The 16,307-nt window shown below is 36.9% G+C and overlaps 1 protein-coding gene and 1 long non-coding RNA gene across 2 annotated transcripts in view; both read right to left on the minus strand.

Annotated features, from left to right (window-relative positions):
* Positions 1 to 16,307, minus strand: part of CSMD1 (CUB and Sushi multiple domains 1) — a 2,078,553-nt gene that overhangs the window by 2,046,491 nt on the left and 15,755 nt on the right. The gene's annotated exons all lie outside the window — the stretch shown is intronic.
* LOC120865819 lies at positions 6,806 to 10,830 on the minus strand. Its single transcript, XR_005721520.1, has 2 exons — positions 7,602 to 10,830; positions 6,806 to 7,500 (listed from the first exon to the last, which is right to left on the minus strand). It is a non-coding gene; the product is annotated as an uncharacterized LOC120865819 (long non-coding RNA).

The raw sequence follows: 16,307 nt of genomic DNA on the forward strand, positions 1-16,307 counted from the left end.
TCAAATGCCTCTAGTCATTAATCAGTTCTATTTTTCTGCTGAAGACGTCACTCTCAAAGACTGAAAGAAAGATTCTTCCAACCTTGATTGATTGCTCTCTAGGTGTTCTGCAGAAAGTATGCTGGCACCTCACCATTCTCAAAGGTTCTTCCGTTTCTTGAAATATTTTCTTCCAGTTTATCCCCTCAACACAAAGAACATTATTTCCCGGTAAATATATCTGGCCTCAGGACAGGCAGCTAGTGTAGCTGACTGGAATGTCACCATCCCTACAGTTTTGAAGACTTTGCTAATAGTTGTCTAGTGCTCACATTTGCTGCGAGCAAATCAGTCCCACTTTGATTTCCCATAACTTAATCTGCCTTATTTAAAACATCAACAACAAAAATTGTATATGCAATCTCATTTTTTTTCTTTTTCCTGTTTTATTACTGTTGTTGTTCATTTGCTCAGTAGTGACCAACTCTTTGCGACCCCATGGACTGCGGCATGCCAGACTTCTCTGTCCTTCACTGTCTCTTGGAGTTTGCTCAAACTCATGTCCATCGAGTCGGTGATGCCATCCAACCATCTCATCCTCTGTCACCCCTTTCACTTCCTGCCTTCAATCTTTCCCAGCACCAGGGTCTTTTCCAATGAGTTGGCTCTTCTCATCAGGTGGCCAAAGTATTAGAGCTTCAACTTCAGTTCTTCCAATGAATATTCAGGGTTGATTTCTTTTAGGATTGACTGGTTTGATCTCCTTGCAGTCCAGGGGACTCTCAAGAGTCTTCACTAGCACCATGGCTCAAAAGCCTCAATTCTCTGATGTCCACCCTTCTTTATGGTCCAAGTCTCACATTTATACATGACTACTGGAGAAACCTCTGGCTGGGATTTCTTTTTTTTCTTAGTTTAGATAACATTTTCAATCTGGTAATTTAGGTCATGATTTCTTAGAATTTTCCTGTATTATTTATTTGATAAATACTACTAAAATACTGGGCTTCCCTGGTGGCTCAGCGGTTAAAGTGTCTGCCTGCATAGCAGGAGACCTGGGTTCGATCCCTGGGTCAGGAAGATTCCCCTGGAGAAGGAAATGGCAACCCACTCCAGTATTCTTGCCTGGAGAATCCCATGGACAGAGGAGCCTGGTGGGCTACAGTCCACGGGGTCTCAAAGAGTCGGACACGACTGAGCGACTTCACTTCACTTCACTAAACTACTAGTTTCTTGTCATTTCCTATTGTCCATCTGTTTATTTCATTTAAAATGGTCACTACCTATTTACCATCTGGGCGATTTCTTTGACTTTTGTTTTCCAGTCTATCCATTGATACTTTGTTCAGCTACAGTATTTTAATTGCCACTAGCCATTTCTTGTCTCTGAGCATGCATTTTTGTTGCATTACTCATATTTATCACCTGATGGCTATAAGAGTTCTCTTATCTCTTTTTATTTAATAAGAATTTTTGGAGGGCGATCTTCTGTTTACTCCATTACATTTTTTTTTCTTAGTTATGTATGTTTTAGTTTTTGTCTTTTGTGTTACAGACTTTAAAAATACCCAGTGAAACACAAAGCAATAAAAAATGTTAAGTTCTCTTTCAGCTTACTGACGGTTGAGTCTGATTCCAATGAGTTTAGTGCAGATCAAGAGACGGGCTTTTGACAAAGCTCCCCCCAAATGCCAGGATTTGTAAGTTATTTTGCTGCCATCATTCCAGTTTATCCAGAGAGGAGTCCTTCAATCTCATGCCTGAGGGTAGGGGGCTGGAAGAGGGGTACAGGGCCAGGAGGGAAAATGATGAGTGGTGCATAATAGTGAGAGATGTGAGTCTAGCTGCCAGTATTCTTGAGGCAGAGCAGACAAAAAGGACTGAGGATTCTCTATTCAGCATAAACAAAACTTGACCTGATCATCTCAGTTCTTAGTCATTCACGATTCTCAGTGTCCCTAAATCCAGGTAATTCCTCTAGAAAACAAATCTTCACTTTCCAGGGATGCAGGGCAGGCTGAGGGATGCAGGGCAGGACATTTGTCCTGAGGGTCTAGCTACTGCATATACAGACGTTCAATCATACACCGTCTCCAGCCTCCTACCTCACCCCTGCAATCACCAGCACCCACCCGGGTCCCAGCTGCTGAGCCTCCCCAGCCTCTGAAGGGCTCAGGCTGGCTCCCTTCCTGTCCCCTCCTGCGGGCTCCATCGCCTTGTACGTGTTTTCCTAAATCAGCTGCATTCCCTTCCTTTACTTTCCATCTCCCAGAAATATGTCTACTTTCCTTATTGCCTGTTGTATCTAACCTATTCTATTCGTCCTTCTGAGTTTATACATTTATTTACTGTAATTTAAGGGAATAGGGAAGGCGTTAACAGACAGACTGTGTATTTGTGTCAAAACTGCTTTTTGTGGTCGTATCTAAAACAATTATTTGACCACACAATTTTAGCCTCCATCTAAACTTCTTTGGCTAAGCAAAAAACACCATGATTTGCAGGACAATCACCAAATAATAAGTGATCTAATGACTGAATTTGCCACTAATCACAGGAGTGGTCACCAAGTAGACCTACCTGTCAGGAGACTACAGACGTATCTCAACATTTAAATTCCTACTAAGTGGCTTTTACTCTAAACTCTAGAACAAAAGGACGAGTGAGTGCACATTGAATGTTTTATAATTTATCAGTCACCCAATCCCAGCATATAGGAAGAGCACGGGATTATTATGCACACAGCTAGGTGTATCTGACAACCCATCTCTTGGTTTCTGGGTTTGTTATTTAGTTTTGTTCTTCACTTCCTCAATTAGAATAGACTTCTCCTGTCTTCTCATTCCTTCCAAAGAGTTGATAGCTAAGGTGCAAATTAAAGAAATGGGAGAAATAAATTCAGAACAAAATGAATCAACAGAGCAAATGGCAGAACCCAGAGGACCAGCATTCAAATATCAATTGCTCCAATGTCTGTAGGATTTTCCACAAAGAGGTCTTCCTGATTCTTTAAAATCTTCTAAGAGATACTTTATCCTCTGGGTTCTAGAAATTCCACTGTGGTTCCTAAGCCAAGGTTAAAACAAATGAAAATGTCTCTGTCCTTTGATCAGACAAGAAAGTTTTCAGTGCATGAAATTCTTCTTTATCATGTCCTTACACCACCAACTTTAATTTAACACCAGTGTGGTCTGACTTGATAGCCCCAACCGTATATTATTGTTATGGAATAGAATTTGGGAACCAAGAATTTTCAGCACATTAGTCCTTGACAAAATAATCTGCATCCCTCTCTACACTATGCCATTTGTTATCTACTAAGTCACTTTGCTTTGGAATATTTGAACTCAAAAACTGTCTCCCACAATATGCATTTTTCTTCCCTTTATAGAAAGCAATCCAATTTATTTCAACGGCCTCCAAAATATAAAGTGTTTAAGCAACTAGATAATCATGTAAATATATATCCCTGCCTTGAGGTACAAGCAAATATTTTATGTAACACATAGGAAATCATGAGTTATGAAAGTGACTTAGGAAAAAACATATAAAGGGTCTATGAATTAAGGATTTCTAACTCCTTCAACTTAAATGATGCCTCCATTGATAATAATTAGCAGACATTTACTGCACTTACATGTCAGGCAAAGCAACAAATGTTCTACACATACTACTTCCATCAAAACAAATCTCCTGTCTAAAGACATTCAAATGTGGCCCCCTATCTCATCATTTTGGTCCTTCACTCAATTATTTAATGTCTGCAATCATAGAGATGACCTGTTTGAAGGAAAAAGCAGAGCTCACATGTATGGGCTTTCCAAACCATTTAATTCCTAGAGACTGTTTTGTTTGCTTGTTTATCCTTTATAAATGAGAAAATTGGGTTTAATCCCTCCAGTTTAGTAAATTTCCAATCCTGTATCTGTACAGATGGAATTAAAACACAGACCTTAAATTCTCCCATAAGGTTGTTTGGGTGCTCAAACAATACATCCAAGAAGTGAATTCACTGTTTAATTTTAATAGTGAAATAATAATGCATTTTAGGAAAGGAAAAAAAAATGCATGGATTTGCATGTATGTTTATGGGATTTCATGGACATTTAGGACAAAATACAGGCATTATCTCATTTATAGGACAAATACATTAAAAGAGGAAATAGACATATATATGCTTATGTGTGTATTTTAAGTCACTTCAATCTTGTCCAACCCTGTGTGACTCTAAGTACTGTAGCCCAGTAGGTTCCTCAAGGGAATTTGAAGCAGATCAACATGTAATTTGACAATAGTCCCTAAGCACTTGTGAATATAACTTGTCATGATCATTATATCTGGAATGCAAATAGGACTAAAGGACCCTTCGTGATAATGTAAATATTTTTTACTGAAGAATGATGATTTTTACAAAAATTAGGATTGAAGACTTCCAAACTATGTTTCTGGTATTTGGACCAAGTTCAACTATTAAACTAATGACATTTCTGTCTCATTTCCAGACCCCAAGGAGACCTACCCCAAGGCTCCCATGGGGACCAGGGACATCTGACCCCAACTCTCATTGTCCACCCTAGACTAGGTGATATGTAGGTGCCAACTTGATGTGTTAATTACATTTGCAATTGAAAAATGTAATCTTATACTCACCTTGCAGAAACATATGAACTGTGGAAAAGCAAATATATTCTGAGCAAAAAATTTATAATTCAAATCCCACAAATTATCCTTCTAATGAGGTCTCTATGGGAAAAAAACTGAAAGGAGCTATAGCATTGTATTTAACATGTGCCTTGATTATAAATAACTCAGATATACTTAAATTCCAAAAAATCCAAGGAATTTATGTTACACTGTCAACATACCCTTCAGATGACTGAAGCTGATTACATAAGAGCATCTTTCTCTTCCTTATTCAGAAGCACAGTTAAAAATACCAACCCAAATGACAGCATTGGCAATCTACTGTTGCAAATTCCTTTGAGAATTGTTGCCTTCTACAAATCACTGTTTTATTTTATTCGTTTTGCACTTGTGATGTTATTACCTGGAGAGAAGCTGACCAGACATCACCGTGTTCTACAGAGAGTAATTGCTAGTTCAATTAGTCATTGATTGGAAATGATTGAGCAGATAAACTTGTCTTCAAAAAAATTCCAGAAGTCAATCAAAGAAACAGACTCCTTGTATTCAGGAAATAATTTTAAAGACCAAGAGTAGTTCTCTCTCATTTGTTTGTAATAAGACTACACAGCAGTAAGGAGGAAAAAAATCAAGGCTAAAATATACTTAGATTGAGTTTATATCAATTCTGTTTCCTTTAGCCTTTTCAATTACTTTTAAATTTTCCTCCACTGAACAATTTTTCATAAGCTCATTCAACTATTCTGAGACCAAAATAGTAATCCCAATCATGATAAAGCCACTGCAGCTATAGCACATATTGACAAATAAATTCTACTAACATTTTATTATTTTATGTCTAATTGTATGGCAGTATCATGCCAGGAAATACATTAGGTACTTTATATATACAGTCTCATGAAATTATGATTCCATCACAATATCTAAATCTTAAGACAAAGTTTTTTCTGATAGCAATTTTGAAAATTCTATTAAATATTTCTAATTTTGACAGAGCCTAATATATTATAGTATCTATACTTCAGATCCATATACAAACCTCTTATTTTACTCTCCAGTTTCATTGAGCACAAATCTTGGATGCTTTTCTTACTCAAATGTTAAAACCGTTGTCTGTATTTCATTACTCCATGAACAATGAGGCTTCTGTTATAGGATTCACATAGCTAAAGAAGTGTCAGAATAAGTCAGAAAGTAGCCAGGCTGAAAGTATAAAAGGAAGATCTAACTACTGAAATAACAATAGTACACCTCAGAAGACACTGTATGCCTTCAGCACTTCACTGCAGATGTAAAAGTGGAACATCCTAAACTTTCCCAAATAATGGAAAATGTTGCATTTTTTTCTCACACAAAGATCATAGGGAGAGAAAACATGACCAGAGCTTCAAAATAGCTTAGTTTTTCATAATTGAATCTGACAAATAAACCAAGCCAGCCAAACTAGAGTTCCTAGCTTAGCTGAGAAATATAATTTGTTTCATGATAAATTTCTATTCACATTTGAAAAAGGAAAAGTGATCCTTATAAAGCAGGAAAATACAAACGTCATACTTCTGAAATAAGATTACATAAGTGCAAATTTCTATATTGCATAGAATGTGCCAGAAGGACTACAAAATTCAAAAATTAACTTTCACAAGAACTCTTATAAAATGATTAGTATGAATGTGGTCCAAATAGACCCAATTCTTTATAATAAGGATAAACAATTAACGTTACTGTTTATTTTCACCAGAAGTCCGTTTTCTTTCTTGCCTCTACACGTCTTTCCCCGGCCCATTAATCTCTGATGTGGTATCTTGTCAAAAGCTTGTGAGTAAACGCCATCACCTGAATTTCTGTTATCTATCACGCCAGAAATAGTTGCAGAGATTTTCAAAGGCTAGTGAAGCATAATCTCCTCTGCCTAAACCCACGTTGCCCCTCCTTAATCAAACTCACTTCACGCCTCTCTCCAGGTTGATTTCAAACGTTTTCTCAACAACTGGGCAGAACGCGTGTTAGACGGCTTGGCTTGCAAACACTCACCTATGGAGGTGCAGCAGGTATTTGGGGCCTGTTTTAAAACTACCTCCTGCTCCCCCGCTCGGTCCAAGCACCTTGATGGAATCCCCATCACTCCAAGAACCTTTGTGCTTCTGGGCATTTTACAAAGTGTTGTTGTTGTTGTTGTTGTTTTCCCCTGAAATCAAGGATACCGTTTCTCCTGGAAAACCATTATTTATTCTTTAAAATCATCCTTAATCTCACTATGTACGTAAAGTTTAGTTCAACTCAGTGGCCTGCTGGCTCCTATTCAAGGGTTTCTTGGCCATCCCCTATTATATCCTTCATCATGTGATTTTGTGTTTGTGTTGGTCTTTCTAGTCATACCTACACCAGTGGCTTGTGCAAAAAAAATAATGATCAAAAGTTATTGTTCTATAGAAGATACTTAGGAATTTTCAATTCACTAGTGAAATATTTTGCACAAGGAATTCCTAAATATCAGAATACGGTTCTTTATATAACACCTTCCTTCTCCACTGTACCCCAAACAAGATGAAACGGGGGATGACCACACCTAAGATCCAATGGGAATCGTTTAGCACATGCTATGTTTGGAAGCCAGTTTGACATTTTTATCCCTCTATGTATCCATCTGTCTCTCTATGCTTCCAGTGAGGTAGAAGGAAAGCAAATCTCTTTTGCCAATTACCTATGTATTAATTTATCTGTTTATCTATCACATATCTCTCTATCCATCTATCTACCTCTGTACCCAGACAGAGAGAAAGCAAACCTCTAGAAAATGATGCTCTTTTTATCTCAAAACAGCCCAGTTCAACTATCATCTCAAAAAGCTAGCCTTTATTAAACTATAGGATTATTAAACTCCTCCATCCATGGGATTCTCCAGGCAAGAATACTGGAGTGGGTTGCCATTTCCTTCTCCAGGGTATCTTCCCGACCCAGGGGATCGAACCCTATTAAACTATAGTAGAGGATATACTATTGGTCATGCTTTTCAACCTGAACCTATAGGAGTGCCTCTAACACTGGGACCCGTGGGGGAGATTCCAGTCTAGAGTGGGTCATTCTCTTACATGGTGTACATGTGTAATGCACTACTTTACCTTCTGAGTGGAGCAGAAGAAAGTGAGGCTTCTGTCTAAAGTTTTAATGTACTCTAATTAAAAAATAGCTTTCAGATAGCAGTCAATCTCTCTTAAATAAGTAGGACATGTGTTACTCCATATGAGCCAAAGAGAGATGGCTGAAACAGCCACTCAACTGAGGGTTAATTTTAACTATATTATGGTCAAAACTGGATTGAAATACACATTTGCATGTTTTAAATATGTATTATGTTTCACATGATGTGTACATTAATTACTCCTTCAAGATCTAAAAATCTAAAATCAATTTAATTTTCAATAATAAGATATAAAATAAGTTATTGTTCAGTTTCACATAAAGCTAATATAGAAAGCAATTCCTTGTAAAAATGCTGTCAAAGTTGGAAAGGACGTTCTTGATTAATTATTTGAAGCAGGATGGACTTCAGATATGAAACTTATTCCTGATTCTGCCACTGAGCCACTTTGGGAACAGAATAACTTGTGACTCCTCTCTTTCTGACCCTCAGTGCCCTGGTCTGTAAAATGAGGAAAACCAAACTATGCAAAGATTCAAGAATCCAGAACAAAAGGTCCCAAAAGTGATATCGGTTCTTATTGCTAGTGTTATCATGGCTTTTATCTTCACCAACTTTACAAAATTCTTGAAAGATACTCTATTTGGATAAAATCTAGCAAGTCATTTATGACCTCCACTAGAATTCTCTTCTCATGTAATAAAAAAGGTATTTTTAAAATGTTACAATTCATCTTGATAACTTTGGGCAGCATAAGACACAAACAACTAAATGCTAACCATTTTGATTTTGTTACTGGAAATATATCTACTCCTTGAAATAACAGAAAGTGTTTGTGACTGTGTCATTTAAATATATCATAAAAAGATTTAAATAAAACCTTATGAATAAATAGCCTGGCAAATGCCATTTTAATTTACAACTTGGACTCTGTAATAAAGCAAATGTCACTCTTTGTTTTTTTTATAAAACCAAAGAAAAGAATTTACCATCTATGGAAGCTCAAAAGCCAAGATAACTTCCCAGTTTAAATCACCAAAAAAAAAGTATGATACATTTCAGAAAGTTATTTCAATATTTCACTGAAATGGAAAATGACAAAATGCATGATTATGCAACAAAGATTAGATTGACTTTAAATCCTGTGTTTGCCTGTGGCATCTGTATGTTCAGAAGAGACTTCATGAACTTTGTGATTTCAAGGAAGGGAGCATCACGTTGTGCTCAGTAAGAAGTGACTGATTTAGGCTTCAGTCTTCACTTGCTCTTCACTTTCTATATTTTCCCACCTGAATAGTATTTCTTTCACACACCAAATTAAGACTGAAAAAAAAGAAATCTAAGGTCTCTTCCAATTCTTATAATCTGTAGCTTTTGAGCACACAAACCAAGTGACATAAAGATGGCATCTTTGAAACATGAGATTTAATGCTATCGAATATCTATATTAAAAGTTGATAACATGCTTAAACCCAATTTTTATGTAAAAACTCTTATAAATGATTTCAGTATGAATTTCCTCCACATCTATTCCTGAAATATGAATTAACTCTGATACTACATAACAGTCACTATGGTAAAATAGATACCATTTCGTGAAGGGATATTTAGAAGACATTCTTCTAACATTATAATAATTCAAATTTCTTTAATTCTAGTCTTTTTTTTTTTTTTGGAAGGGTGAAAGCTGGAACACAGGTGCTATTTGTTATAATTATTATGAAACTAAAGAAGGAAAATGAGGAAGCGTTATTTTTATCTGACCTAATTTCTAGAGTTTTAAGTCAGAAATGTGTTTAACAGTAGGCTATGTTTATTGCACAAACTATAATTTCTAATTGCAAAGGCATGCACAAATATGTATAGTTTTTTTCTTATTTCTTTGCACATAAACAGCAGAAAGGTATTTTTAAAATAAATTATTTTCCATTCTCACCTTCCTTGTACAAATGTTATCAACTTTTGCAAGTTACATGTCTTTGAAAATGAATAAAACGCCCATTATTATATCTGAAAAACACAGAATTCAAAGATAAATTGATTTGACCAAATAATTTCTAAGAGGGGAAAAAGCCTTTCAATCTCTGTTATCTCAGGCACACTATTTAATAGTACTTGATTATTTATAAGATATTTTCCACAAAAGCTATTCACTGGGAACAGACATCATACATTTTAGGTGTAATAAATAGTTATTATGGATTGGTATTTATCTCAAAAGCAACAGCCAAGAACAGAAGTCTCAAGGGACTTAAAAAGGGTGGGGGGAATGTAAGGGAGAAAAAAAAAAAAAACAAAACTGAGGAGAGGAAGGCAAGAACTATAAAAATCGGTTTCTCTGTATTTTCGGATCTGTCTGGCGAAAAAAGGAGTGATATTATTACATGCTGCTCCGGTAGGCAGAAATAAGACGACACATGGAGAAGTTATAGGAATGGAGACTTGGGTTCAGTATATAGAGATACAAATTTTTCCTACTATGGGAATCATACAGCTCTGGAATAGGACGTTAAATGATATTCAAAGAGAAATCGTTGTCTTTTTTCCAAGGATCTCGAAGAAAGAAATTCTGTGTTAGGTAGGGAATTCATCCTTGAGACTGCATGAGTACAACCACATTTTCTGGCGATGATAAATAAGTTGAAAGTTACAAGGATAGACTGCCCAGGGAAGGGAATATAGTCAATATTTATAAGAACTTTAAATGGGCTATAAAGTATCACTATGCTGTACACCTGAAACTAATATAATATTTAAACCAACTATACCTCAATAAAAAAAAATTAAGATTTACAAAGTCTAAATTATAGGCACCAGGAATTCAGGAGTTTTATGTTGTCTTCTTAATCACTTTACCTCCTGAATTTTTCTTCCTAATGTCTGAAACAAAGTGAACTCACATGAATGTCTGCATTGGATGAGTGAAAGTACTGACACCTATTTTGGGAGAATAGTTTTATAAATATTGTGTGTTTCAGCTGTCATTTTTTATGAATTGAAAATAATTTGCTATGTTAATTTGGTATTAACATATACACAGTAGTATATATAAAACAATTAATAAGGACCTTTTGTGTAGCATTTTCTAATAACTTTTAAGGAAAAAGAACCTGCTAAAGAATAGATATATGTGTATAACGGAATCACACTGCTACATACATGAAACTAACACAATATCGTAAACTAATACTATATCAATTTTTAATATAAATTTATTTATTTTAATTGGAGGTTAATTAGTTTACAATATTGTATTGGTTTTGCCATACATCAACATGAATCCACCACAGGTATACATGTGTTCCCCATCCTGAATCCCCCTCCCTCCAAAAAAGCATTAGACTTTCTGTGGAATTTGATTCTATTATTTCATAAGTTTCATCCTTTTAAGAATATCACAGAGTAGGAAAAACAGCACATAAAATCTAAATGATTCAAAATTCTTGGGCAATCAATAGAAACTCAGACTGTATTATGTTTATTAAATGTAATAGTATATTGAGAGGCATGGATCCTTTTTTGAAGATCCAATATGTTGTGGCATAATTTTGTAGTGTCTTTTTGTTTTTTTTTTTTAGTAACCTGATCACATTATTGAGGAAAATCACCTTTATTGGAATGTACAATACTTTAGAGCAAGGATTTCATTTCATTTACCTTGGATCCATGGCAACTAGCACAGGACTTGTCTTGTAGGGCATGTTCAAGAAAGTTAGTTGAATAAATATTTGCATCAATGTCAATAATATAACTGAAAGTTACTTGCACTGAAAATAAGATCTGCTTGTACTGAAGCACTGCCTTTCTCAGTGTGGTCTCCAGAACTCCTTTAGCACTTAAATGACATATGTAACTTTACAAACCAACTTAAAAACATAGAAACATTGTTGACTTCCACTAAACACTGCAGAGTTTATTGCTGCCCAGTGTAGTGAGAAAACAAACAGTCTCTGTGATCAAACATAAGACAGACACTTGCAATGTGCTGTCTTTTTGATAATATCTGTCCTGGCAGATGCGAGGTGATACCTCATTGTAGTTTTGATTTCTGATGAGTAGCGATGTTGAACATCTTTTCTGTGCCTACTGCCCATCTCTACGTTTTCTTTGGAAAATGCATATATATGTCCTCTGCTCATTTTTCAATCCGGGTCATTTGTGTTTTTTTTTTTTTTAAATATTGAGTTTTATGAGCTGTTTATATGTTTTAAATAGTAATCACTTATCTAGCATACCATTTGCAAAAATTTTCTCCCATTTGGTAGATTATCTTTTTATTTTGCAGATGGTTCCCTATACTGTGCACAGGCTTTTAAATTTAATTATGTCCCATTTGTTTATTTGTGCTTCTGTTTCTTTTTCCTTAGAGGAATTAATGCAAGCACTACGGAAACCTGTATGTGGGTCCCTCAAAAGAACTAAAAATGGAGTCCCATACCATAAAATCCAGCAGTTCCATTCCTGCATATATAGGAAAAAATTCAAACCACCAATGTTAAAAAGATACATGGATCCCAATGTTCACTTGTAAATAATGCATCATTATTTGCAAGAGCCAAGATATGGAAGCAATACATATGTCCATCAACCAATGAATGAATAAAGACAGTTTGGTACATACATACAACGGAATATTACTCAGCTGTAAAAAGAATGAAATTTTGCCATTTGCAACAGTGTGGATGGACCTAGAGGATATTATGGTGAGATAAGTTAGACAAAGACAAATACTGTGTACTTTCACTTCCATGTGGAATCTACAAAATGAGTGAATGTGACAAGATAGAAACAGACCCACAGGTACAGAGAACAAAACAGTGGTGCCAGAGGGGGGTGGGCAGCGTGGAGAGGGGGGCAGGGGGAGATCACCAGGGGCACAGATGACCAAGCGTAGAATCAACACGCTCCGGGGTATGCTGTACACGGACTGTGGCCAATATTTTATAATAACTTTAAATGGACCATCATCTATAAAAATACTGAACCTATGCTGTACACCTGAAACTAACATAGCATTGTAAATCAACTATACTTCAATAAGAAAAAACCTTAAGGTTGACAAAGTCTAATTTTGTATCTCCACAGATCTTCAAATTCTATTAAGTCCACCCTACACAAGAATAACATCCCTTCTGTACCTGCCCCATAATTGCTCCTTCCATAAAAGAAATCCAACTCAATCAACCCAGCTGAAAACCCTTTCCTCCAAAGTCTGCCTGCTTCCAAAAATAACAGAGAAAGTAGATTTTCAAAAGGAAAGTGATTTAAAATAAAGTAATATGCTGCCAGGAGAAATTCCAGATCATCCTGTCTGGACAGGGTTTTATTTCCCAGAGCGGAGCCTCAGTGATCAGCAATTAACATGTGGCTGAGTACAAAAAGGGGTCCCTTGATTATTGCCAATCTGCATATGTGGATTCTGGACACATTTAAAATGTCTGACAAAACTTCAGCAGAATCTTACAAATACAGGGTCTTCATGATTAGGTGCTGAAGGAGAATGATCGCCACAGGAAAATGATTTCAAGAAAAATCACTAGAAAGGCAATCTGTAGTATGATTCTTCAGGAAAACACCCTAGTCAATATTTTAGAGTTTCATAGTATCACAAATGGCAACATAGATTTTCTTTCACTCTTTATATGGTAGCAGGATGGCGCTGTTGGAAGGGAAGGAGAAACGATGATTAGACTGAGACTTGCAATTAGGACCAAGATTGGAGGTGAAACATCTCCGGTCTTTCTCGTGTGACTGGGAGCAGCCTCAGATGCTTTGTCACAAAATAGGAGGTAATCAAGGACAGTGCTGAGCTGTCTTCAGGAGATACTGTAAGCTATTAAGTATTATAAGAAGTTTGCAACTACAGAAGCACCCACATAAATAATAGCTGATCATTAATGCTGATACACGGGTTAGAAAAAGAGAAAGTTATTAGACAGTATTAATAGATTTCACTCCGAAACTGACAAAGGGCAAACACTTTGGGAAAATGGATGTGTTTTCCTTCAGCTCTACTGGAAGGCGTTCACGTTTGGTGATAAATCTGGGAAAGGAAGCTTCTACCCCAAAGCTGCAATAAACAGTTTCTTCCCAGAAGGGTGAGATCCACGTGATAAAGATAAGCAGTGGGCCTAGTGCGCCCAGTGCATTAAAATGATACCAAGGATCTGGTGCTTTTAACACACCAAGGTGACTCCTATTTTTCAAAGGGGTTCTGAAAATACCAGGAGAAATAGGCTCAGACAGTAATTAATTTCATCTTACACTAATTAAAGGAAATATCTGCTCTGTGTCATTTGAGGAAACCACAGATGACCCAGGTCAATGCATTAGATGTAAGAAAGGAAAAGTAAAAATTAAACCCACACATACACACACCATGAACTCCTCCTACCTCCTGGCAGCAAGTGGTCTTATTGAATGTAGTAGGCCCTGCTCTTGCCCTCTAGTTATGTATTGATTAGCTGGTTATTACTATACTTGGAATAGAAGTCAAGTATGTCAGGGAAGAAAGGAAAAGGACCAGCCTACGTGTTTTTTGGATGAAGAAACTGAAGCCCAGGAGGTCCCCAAGCTAGAATGTAAGAGGTCGTGGACCAGAGACCCCATCCTGCAGGCGCCAGGTACAGACACAGCCTCTGAAGAAAACAGGCATTGGTCTGAAGGGATCACTTGTCATCTGGCCACCATGAGCTCCTCAGGGCCCCCCTGAAGTTCTGTCTGCACAGACCACACCCAAGTGTTGGGAGAGCAAAGGCCACAGCAACTGGGATAGCTACCACTGAGTACACACTATTGGCAGTAACAATAAGGGCAGAGAGAGGATGGACATGGCTACTATAGCCCAGAAGGGCGTGGGATATGCTGATCAGGAAGGATCAATACCATTTCCTAGGTTGCTCCCTCCAAATAAACCAGTTTTATTTACTATGAGAAAATCTGATTGAAAAAAAGAAGCCTTGTACAGTGGACAGGTAGCCTTTTCTGGATTGGAATGGAGTTTCTGTTCATCTGCAGGTAATGGCATTCTAGAAATAAAGGTCAATAATTGGTTTATAATTATTATGCAGCTATTGCAAATCATGTTTTTTCTCTAGCAATCTATGTATGCGTATATGGGGTAACAACTTCAAAAGTCAGTTATTCTTTGTCTTACTGATACTTTCAAGTGTCTTAAAATAAGTATTCTTGTACTTACCTACTGCACTAAATTACTGAAGGCATCTTAACAAAATGAAAACAGCAATTTGTTCTTGAATGTCATTTTATTAAAAATATATAGACTGATTTTATGATGCCCCTCTAGTATGGCATATTGTTTTTAGCTTTGCCTATATGAAGTTCAATATGTATAAATTTCTTTGAACTGATATTTTTACCTTGTCCAAAAGAATCCAATAATCTAAAAATAGCTTTACACAGAATACTGTATTCATTATCCTATGATAAGCCATAATGGAAAGGAATATTTTAAAAATAATATATATATATATACACAAATATATAAAACTGAATCAGTTTGCCTTGCAAGTTTCACAGCAGAAATTAACACAACATTGTAAGTCAACTGTACTTCAAACAAAAATAGCTTTAAAATAAATGCATCATGTGTTAACATTGATCTATGACTGGCTGCCTCCATCCTACACAAGCTAAGGTGGTATTTTGCCTCAGAACTATCTGTTGACTAACCCCACCTCCATGCCCAGCCCAGCACAGACCTGTTGGAAATGTGTCATTTTACAAACAAACTGGATGTGGTAGGTATATTACACATCTACTCCTTCCACGGGCCTCCTTCTTTATCAAATATTTATTAAAGTAAGTGCCACTTTAGTGCAACAGTGTTAAAGAAATGCCGAGATGCATCGCTCATCAGCGATCAGCAAAGAAAACCCAGAGGGGAGTCAAGTGTTTTCTGAAGCGGTGGCATCGGGGTTTCTACTGCTGTCTTTGCTTCAGGTATCAAAACCTGTCAGATGTGTCCCGAATGCACCAGAACTGGGCATGCTGAGTGCCTGCAAAGTGCTGGTTTTCATAAGAACTTTACCACCAACACTCACATTGGTGCTCTTCTCTAGATGGACTATGGGTTCATCACCACTGGTTCGTAATCTTTCTATATAATGTTGATCATTAGTTTTATACTTTTGTTAACTGCTTCTGTCTCTAAAAAAAGCTAACTGATGACACAGCTCCTTCATGCGTGTGTGCTCACTCGCTTCAGTCGTGTCTGACTTTTTGGGATCTTACAGACTGGAGCCCACCAGGGATTTTGCAGGCCAGAATACCGGAGCAGGCTGCCATGCCCTCCTGTCCAGGGGATCTTCCTGACCCAGGAATTGAACCCACATCTCCTGCCTTGCTGGCGGATTCTTTACCCATGGAGCCACCTGGGAAGCTCCTTCAGGAACAGCCAAATGGAACATGAGTTACTCTGTAAAAGTCAAATGGGTACTTAGACTTCCACTCTGAAACAAGGCAAGAAGCTTCACCACAGCATCACATAGCATAAGCTCACTTAGCAGCTATTCCTGTGGCCAAG

The sequence above is a fragment of the Oryx dammah genome, unplaced genomic scaffold (genome assembly GCF_014754425.2).
Source record: "Oryx dammah isolate SB20612 unplaced genomic scaffold, SCBI_Odam_1.1 HiC_scaffold_7, whole genome shotgun sequence".
In the NCBI taxonomy this organism is placed as follows: domain Eukaryota; kingdom Metazoa; phylum Chordata; class Mammalia; order Artiodactyla; family Bovidae; genus Oryx; species Oryx dammah.